Source organism: Echinops telfairi, unplaced genomic scaffold (assembly GCF_000313985.2).
Source record: "Echinops telfairi isolate 266 unplaced genomic scaffold, ASM31398v2 ScPeMD7_2291;HRSCAF=2852, whole genome shotgun sequence".
Taxonomy (NCBI): domain Eukaryota; kingdom Metazoa; phylum Chordata; class Mammalia; order Afrosoricida; family Tenrecidae; genus Echinops; species Echinops telfairi.
In genome coordinates, this window is record NW_022106189.1 from 21,771,280 (window position 1) to 21,780,078 (window position 8,799).

An 8,799-nucleotide genomic window follows, 5' to 3' on the forward strand; every position below is an offset into this window, starting at 1 on the left:
AATTCTACCAGTCTCTATTGGACAAGTAAGCCCGGCCTTTTTGTGGATTTTGAGTTACTTTTCAGATTTTCCTCCCTGTCTATTCAGGGTCATTGGTGCGATCCCTTTCAAAGCAGTTAGAAGTGGTAGGACTGGCCTCATCTAGTTCTTCTGGTCTCAGGGTCATGGCAATGGACGTTTGCATGGTCCATTGGCCTAATTGTTTCCAGTACAAGTGGTTCTTCTTTTAAACTTTACATTGCGAATTAGGTGAAGGTTTACAGAGCAGATAGTGGTTTTACATTCAAGGATTCATACACATTCTGATTCAACTCATCCATTGTGATTCCCTCAATGTACCATCACTTATCTCACTTCCTCCCAGTGTTTCCTGGTTCTATTCCACCTTCTTTCCTAGCCCTCTGAACATAGTCCTTGGGTAAATGCTGCCTTTTCAATCATAAATCGGTGATTAGTCTAGCACAGCAGTGAGGTCAGTTTCAGATCTGAAGATTTAGCCTTGGGGGTCTGGTCAGTCTGTCCAACCAGTAAGCTTGGTCTTGTACAATTTTGAGTTCTTTTTCACACTTTCCTCCCATTCAATCCAGGACCTTCTTTTTAAAAATCATTTTTTGGGGGGCTCATACAACTCGTATCACAATCCATACATCCATCCATTGTGTCAAGCACATTTGAGCATTTGTTGCCAACATCATTTTCTAGCTACTTGAGCCCTAGGTATTAGCTTCTCAATTCCCCCTCCTCCCCTCCTCCCTCCCTCTCTCCTTCCCTCCCTCCCTCCCTCCCTCCCTCCCTCATGAACCCTTGATAATTTATAAATTATTATTATTTTTTCATGTCTTACACTGACCAATGTCTCCCTTCACCCGCTTTTCTGTTGTCCATCCCCCTGGGAGGGGGTTATAGAGATCATTGTGATCGGTTCCCCTTTCTCCCCCCACCTTCCCCTGCCCCTCCTGGTATGGCTACTCTCAATATTGGTCCTGAGGAGTTTATCTGTCCTGGATTCCCTGTGTTTCCAGCTCTTATCTGTACCAGTGTACACGCTCTGGTCTAGCCAGATTTGTAAGGTAGAATTGGAGTCATGATAGTGGGGGGAGAAAGCAATGTGATCCCTTTTCAGATAGTTGGTAGTGGTAGCAAGGCATATCCTCTCTTCTGGTTTCAGGGTTCTGGAGATTGATGTTTGCCTGGCTTATTAGTCCATTGGACTAAGGGTTTCCATGTGTTGTTTGATTTTCATCACTCTTTTTTCCCCTAGATGGGAAGAGACTAATCGTTGTACCATAGACAGTTGCTCATATGCTTTTAAGACTGTGGTTTCTACTCACCAAATTAGAACATTGTCTTTATGAACTATATTATGCCATTTGACCTTGGTGCCCCTAAGCCTATGGTCCTGATCCCCAGGTCTTGTGACTTGTCCCCTCAAAGGTTTTGTTTTATCTAAGAGGTTTTCATATACGTGTCCCCTGTACCCCCTGGATGCTCCCCTTCTGTTGGTGCCTGTCGTTCTTATTTACCCTTACTTTAGTGCAAGAAAAGGCTCAAAGACCCTCCAATATTTTAAACACCGAGTGTGCAACGAGTGAAGATGATTGTGATAAAGAACGTCTTGCCCGGAGGGGATGGTTCCATCCTTTCAAAGTGAGGGCAAATCTACATAACATGACAGGGTAAGGAGGGCTTTGTCTTTAATTCTGACAGTTGTAACCTAGGGAAGGCCAGTAGTTACCTTATTAAGAATACATGAAGGGGCTAAGTGTTGGGGCAGCAACGGTCAATGTCTTCCCCCTCTATTTAGAAGTCAAAAAGAATTCAATTTAGTCTCATTTATCAACAAGTGTCCATTTAAAAAGTAATATTTGGATCTAATTTTACTTTTATCATTCCATTACCTAAGTAACGGAATGATAATCACATTTTGAGACAAGTTACTTGATAATGAGAAAGCCACATGCAACATAGTAACATGTGTTCGTTATGGGGATCTGTTGTTGACAGCTGTCCTTCGGTTGCACCCCCTAACCCCCCCAAGGAGACCTTACACACAACAGAACCAAATATTGCCCCGTCGTGTGCCGTCTCCGTGAGTTTGGGGATACTTGAGCCCATTATGCTAAGGATGAAAGAAGCATATTTGGAGAAGCCGTACACCTCAGGAGAGGGAGCAAGGTAAATAAATCAGGACTGGCCACCCAAAATGGGTTTCATTGTTTCCTTATTGTGCGATATCTAAGCAGGAATTGTGAGGTTTAAAAAAAAAAGATGATATATCATTTTCTAAGATGATATATTTTAGAGTCTGCTTCTCAATGATCTCAGTTTAGTTTCACTTTCCAGGTGCCTACGTGCAATGTGCTTTTGATTTTTAATGACTTTTCTGTCCCAAACTTTTTAAATAGAAAAAAATAGATCCCGAGGTGACAATCTAATTAAATCTATTTCTGTAATCATTTTTCCAAGAATGAAATCTGTCACTTAAAATCCACAATAAATATTTTGAAGGGGGACTATAATAAGAAAATATAAATAAGGGTTTGCTTTTGGCAATCTGTTAAAATACTTTAATTTTGAGTAAAAATGAAACTGTCAGCTCCTTATGTTATTCAGTGTCCTCTGAACTCTGAAATTCTTGCAGAGGAAATTACAAAGATGAAAACTAAATGCCATTTGATACGAGAAAGCAATTGGTTTTTATTTATGTATTTATTTTAGTAATATGTGTTGTGTTATAATGCTGTGTTATGAAAATATATTGTTACACAGAAGTGATAAAGTCTACAAAATTCTTTCTGAGTTTTTAAATCTAGTTTAAAATACTTCCTAGCAGCAATGGTGAGATAATAAAGGCCAGTCTAACTGATAGAAAGCATTTATGCCAAGTATTATTCTAATAACTCCATTTTATTTGTTTATACCTTTATTCAGTAATTTTTTAATTCAACAAATGTTTATTAAAATTTTTTAAATATATGAGGTTTTTGCCCTGGTCAATACTGTATTGAATACTCAGTATGGGGATGCATTAGAGATTTTAGGGAGAACATGGTGTGTGTGTGTTTGTGTGTGTCTTGAACCCAATCCCTTGCTGGGAATTTAACATGTGTGTGTGTTCCATTAACCCCTTCAGTGGTCTAAGGAAAGTGATGGATTCTTTTCCAAAACAATGCTTTCAGATATTTAAAACAAAATACACAGACTTATACAAAGTAAGCAATAATATAAGAACTAATTATGATAATATCTACAAACTGTGATTAGTCAGATTGGAGTTTCTTGTGATGGATCATCTAATAACCATGGTTTCAGGGTAATGATGTAGTGATCACTCACTACCATCCAGTCCACAGGACAGAGCCCCTGTGGGTTTTTGCGGCTGTAAATCTATACGGAAGCAGACTGCTTCATCTTTCTCCCATGGAGTCACGGAATGGCTTGTGGGTTTAAATTGCTGATCTTGTTGTTAGCAGCTTAATTCTATGCCACTGTGTCACCAAGGCTCCTCGGTGTCGTGATAAAAATGAACGATATGTTTTGTGATAGCAATTATGATATTAAATAATAACACATGGGATTTCTAGTAGTGACAAAGTGACAATTGAGGCCTCCCTCAATAGGTTAAAGTTCACTTAGAGGTTAATGAAAATTGAGATGTAATTTTTCCAGTCCAAGTTCAGAACCATCAGGGGTTCATGTATCTCATAATAGGAAACGTTTGATCATTGTTGTTTTTGTCTTCATTTCCCATGTTTTTTTTTCATATACAGGAAATCAGGATGAGTGGATCTATGAAAACAACAGCTGGATTCATCATCACCTGAGGGTGTGCAAGGGGAGCGTGTGGCAGACAGGGAGTCAACAGCCGTGGGTCCTAGAAGGAAGGCAAGCTTCCAAATTGATTGTGGTGATGATTGCACAATCCTGCTTAATATGATTGAATGGTTGAATTGTGGGATATGTTAATTATACCTCAATAAAACTATTTAACAAAGATTCACGGCCTTGGAAACCTTGTTGGACAGTTCTGCTCTGCTTTACAGGGTTGCGATGAATTGGAATTCACATAGACTTTGGTAGAGTATCATATATGTTTTCTTTGAGCCCAGGAAAGCCAAGGCACTAGAGTGTGAGCCCATGGAACTGCGTGGCCACATGCAGAGTTGAAGTGCCCGCAGCAACAGGCTGAGAGCGGGAGGGCAGGCGAAAAGTGCACAGCTCTTGGTTGGTGGCCATGACTCATAGTCAAATTACCTACCATGCTTTTTTGGATCTGGAAAACTTCTGCTCATATTGTCCCCTATCTGAATGTTTGGACTCATGAAAAACCGAAAGATTATAGCTCTTCTGCAGATTAGCTCTAGTGCTCTTTAAAATTTCTGTTTGCACCTGTCAGACTATCTTCCATTTATTATATTGTCATCAGGCCTCTCTTTTGATTTTATTGCAGGGGAAATTGCCAGGGCAGATAACCCCCCAACCTGCTATTCAGATGGCAAACTGCTAGCTCACGAGAGGGTGAAACTTCTGCAGGTCAGGTGGCTGGTTGAAGGCTTCTCCCATGTCTGGAGGTGAGAACACAAAATGGGTGCATAATTGAGAGAGAGAATGCTAGCTTTGCTGGAACATCCATATAAATTGGATGCAGGTCACACCCACAAAGCAATTCCCCTTCCAACTGATGGACTACCCATCACAGACTGCAAAAGGGAGGACAATTGTGTACTATCTGCCACACTAATGAGAATCATGGCCTAGCTAAGTTCACAGATACCATGAATGATCACAGTGAGTCTCCCAGCATTAGAGCAGATGCCTTATTGTATAACAGTATGGGTTTCTGAGTCACTGAGTTAGAGGTAGACAATAAGTAGATCTCCAAACCCACTCCCAGCTATCTTCCGGGTAATGTTTGCTGTGAGATCACCTATGGGGTGTCTTGTTTCAGCACCTTGGGCTTATGAAGGATGGGTTGGCTGGCTGCATCCGGGCTTTCCTGGAGTTCTCATGTGTTTCTCAGACACTGTAGGTATTGTATTGCAGATATGCAGATGTTAATATGTGGACAGCTAGCCAGATGCCATTTATACCGGCAAATTTACCTCCATCTCTTTTTGGTAAGGGTATTTTTAAAAGACAGTTACATTCTTCAGCAAGACTGACTCTAACCTACAATGTGCGCTGCTTCAGTTCTGCTTTTCTCATTTCAGTAATCTTCACTTTTTCCAGCCAGCTCTCTCACTGTCATTTCTCATCAACCCGGCACTTCCCTCCATGCCTGTATCTGTGTAATTACATTAATAGGACAGTGTCTTAGGGGATTTCATCAATATTCCATCTTGAAAGTGAAGAATCAAGGATCTTGTAAGTTCCCATTTCTCACGAAACCTTCAAAGGACTGAGCGCATGCATATTTTTGCAGGCTTTATCAGCTTATAAAACATGGCTACAATGAAACCGATACCGCCTTCACTGTGCAGAGCAATAATTGGCTTTCCTTCAAAGTGCTAACCCAATTCTTTCCAACTTATTTTAGATAAAAGGGAAGTGTATTTAGAGAATGTATTTACAGGTGAAATTTAGAAAGATGTAGGTAAGATTGAGTTGGAACGGATGGCATGACACTTATTAAAAAATGAGCTTTAAACCAAATCCTTTTGCTCCTAGAGAAATGTTCTCAAATGTTAAGATTCTAGATTGAACCCCAGATCTATGGTGAGAATAGCTATGTGTGGGAACCTGGAATCTGAATTATTAAAAAACTTCCCTGACCATGATTTTCTGGTGCATATGTGTCTGTCTCATCTCCAATTTGAACTTTCCTCCTGACTTCTTGCTGTTGGATGCCCTGGAGTTGGCTCCGACCTTTAGGGAGCCTATGTGTAACAGAATGAAGTGCTGCTCAGTCCTGTGCACATCCTCATCCTAGTGGAGACATTCGAGCCCATTGTTGCCGCTACTCTGCCAATCCATCTCATTGAAGGTCGTTTTCACTGCTCCTCTGCCTTATCGAGCCTGATGTCCTTTTATAGGGCTTGGTCTCTCCTGACAACATATCAAAAGGAGGTGAGATGAAGTGTTACCACTTCGATTCTAAGAAGCGTTTTGTCTGCAGTTCTTCCAAGAGAGAGTTGACGCCCCGAGCACTAATGTCTAAGATTAGCAGAGCTGTGACCCCAGAGTTAGAAGAAAGAATCTGAGTGAATTTCAGCACATGCAAAATAGAAATGGAGTGTTTTCATTTTTGATTCAGTCAACATGACTGAACTTCTACTTTTATATATGTAATATAATAGCAACATATTTTCCCCATAATCAAGTTTACCAAAATGTTCTAAGGATTTGGGCTACCCAAAAGGACCCCATTGCAGAAATAAAAATAGCTCTCACTAAGGCCATGCATTTAAAATTGCCACTGAAATTTGCTTTTAGTCTATTAAGTTTTCAGGTTTAGTTGGCATGTTTGTGAATTTTCTCTTAGGAACTTTTTCTAGTCGTAAAGTGTGATGGGTTTTGTGTGTGTGTGTGTGTGTGCCAACATGACACCTATAAGAAGATATGGGTGGAGTCTAGCCTGATGACCTCCTTTGCAGGTGTGACTGAGATAAATGTCTCACTGGAGGCCAGCCCTCCCTCTTCCTCCCTGGTGGTCCTGGCAGTCAGACCAGTGTGATCTAGCTGCCCTGCCTCATCACCTGTGCTTTGCTACCTGTGGGCCAAGCCAACCTATGGACCATGGTGGACTGCATCCCTGTGCTGTGCTGTTTCACACCGCAGTGCCACCCCACCTTGTTGTGTCTGCTGCCTGCTCGTCTTGCCACTACTCCACATGCTGCACCTCCCACTAGCGACTTTGCATCACTACAACATGAGGTTATACCGAGACCTGCTTCACCACACTATGCTACACTACTGATCTCAGCTACACCTCACCAATTCATCTTCCTACTGCCTGCTTCCTTGGCCGCGTGACTTGGAAAGACCTTCAGCATATTCACTGTCCCACAACAGTGAATTAGACTGAGCTCTCTGTACTGCTGTGTGGACTGCTTTGCTGTCTTAATACCTTTCGCTATATAAACTCATATATATATGAGCAATCATAAGAGCCCTGGTTTTCTTCTCTAGAGAACCTGCCTAACAGATAAGGAGAATGGAATATGGAGCTGTGTGTGTTGTTGGAAAGCAGAGGAAGGAGCGAGACTAGACCTGGTAACCAGAGGATTGAGGAGTCACATTTTGAAGCATCATTAAATAAGAAACGCTATATTCAGGGTGTTTGGAGTCATATTACTTAGGAGAAATCACACTATTCTAGTTCTTAAGAAAATAGCTACATAATATAGCTAAGCAGGAATTGGTTTGCATAAAGACGGGTCAGAGTAATTGAAAAGAGTTGAAATTATGCTCAGGGCCATCTGGTACAGATATTTTCACCTGCTTTACTGCATGCCAGAGAAAAGAAAATCCAAGTAGTTTCTGTTAAGGCATAGATTTAAAGAACGAAGAAAAAATATGCTAAAAAGAAGAAAAGAAAAAACCAGATTTGTGTTACATCAATGGGAATTTCGCTGCTTTTCTTTTTTTTTACGACAGTCAAAGGTGTCTGTGATATTGTTAAGTTTTGTATCAACTTGGCAGGACAATGGTCCTCAGCAGTGTGGCAGCAAGGTGCACAGCCTGCTGACATCTCTTTGGGGTGTGGGCTATTTCATATCTATAAATGGACTGGCTCTCTCTCTATCCTCTCCCTCCTGGCCTGGATCCTGCATCTGGTCTCTTAGGATGCATGATCCTGCATCTGGTCTCTTAGGATGCATGTAGGTGGCCAGAGACATTGCCTGCCAATCTTTGGCCTGCCATAGCATCTGATCTGCTGATCCATCTCTGCCTTGACTGTCCTTGGATCTTCCAGCCTAATATTTGACAATCGAACTGGAATTAACTGCTTCTACAACTGTGGAAGCCATGTTTCTTGATAGAAACGTCTCTCTTTATATACATATACAAGTGTCACTGGTTTTGCATCTCTAGAGAACCCGGCCCAACACAGTGTCACATACAAAGGACCTACTTTTGGGAATCAAGGGAAACCGATTCAGATGTAGATATGTTTCATTGGCTTGTAGTGGGCACTCAGAGGAGTTTCTGCCAGCTTTTGGTTATAAAATTTTGAAGCAGACTTTTACAGGAGGAGAGAAAGGGCCCAGTGATTGAGAACACTTCTGGGCAGTTCAAATACATGATGGAGATTTTTTTTCTGACAGGAGTCTTAATTTCCATCTGTGATATAATTAATACAGATATCATAGTATAATGTAGATATGGCACAAGTCGCTGGACTTTGTGCTTAATATACATGATCATATTAAAGCATTACAGCAGCCCTATTGGGTATGTATTATCGCTTTAACTTTATAGGTAAGGACATGGAAATTTAAAGGGATTAGGAAACTCACTAAAGAGCATAACTTGATAAGTGACAGTCAAGATTAGAATATATGTTTTTGAAATTCGAATCCTTACTTACAAACATGTGGAAATTAATTGGGTGAATATTTCAGTAAAGTAATTATTTCAATTAACTTGGAATATCACCAACCTGTTCATAATATTGTACAATAATAATATTTTTTATAATAAAACATATTTCAAAAATTGCTTGTATAACATACATTTTAATATTCTCAGTTATCAAGTTCCAGATGAAAATTCTGTTGCTCCTTTGAAAAGTTTCTGATTCGGAGGAGAAAGGGAACTGATGACAAGGATCTACATATAACCCCCTCCCAGGGAGAC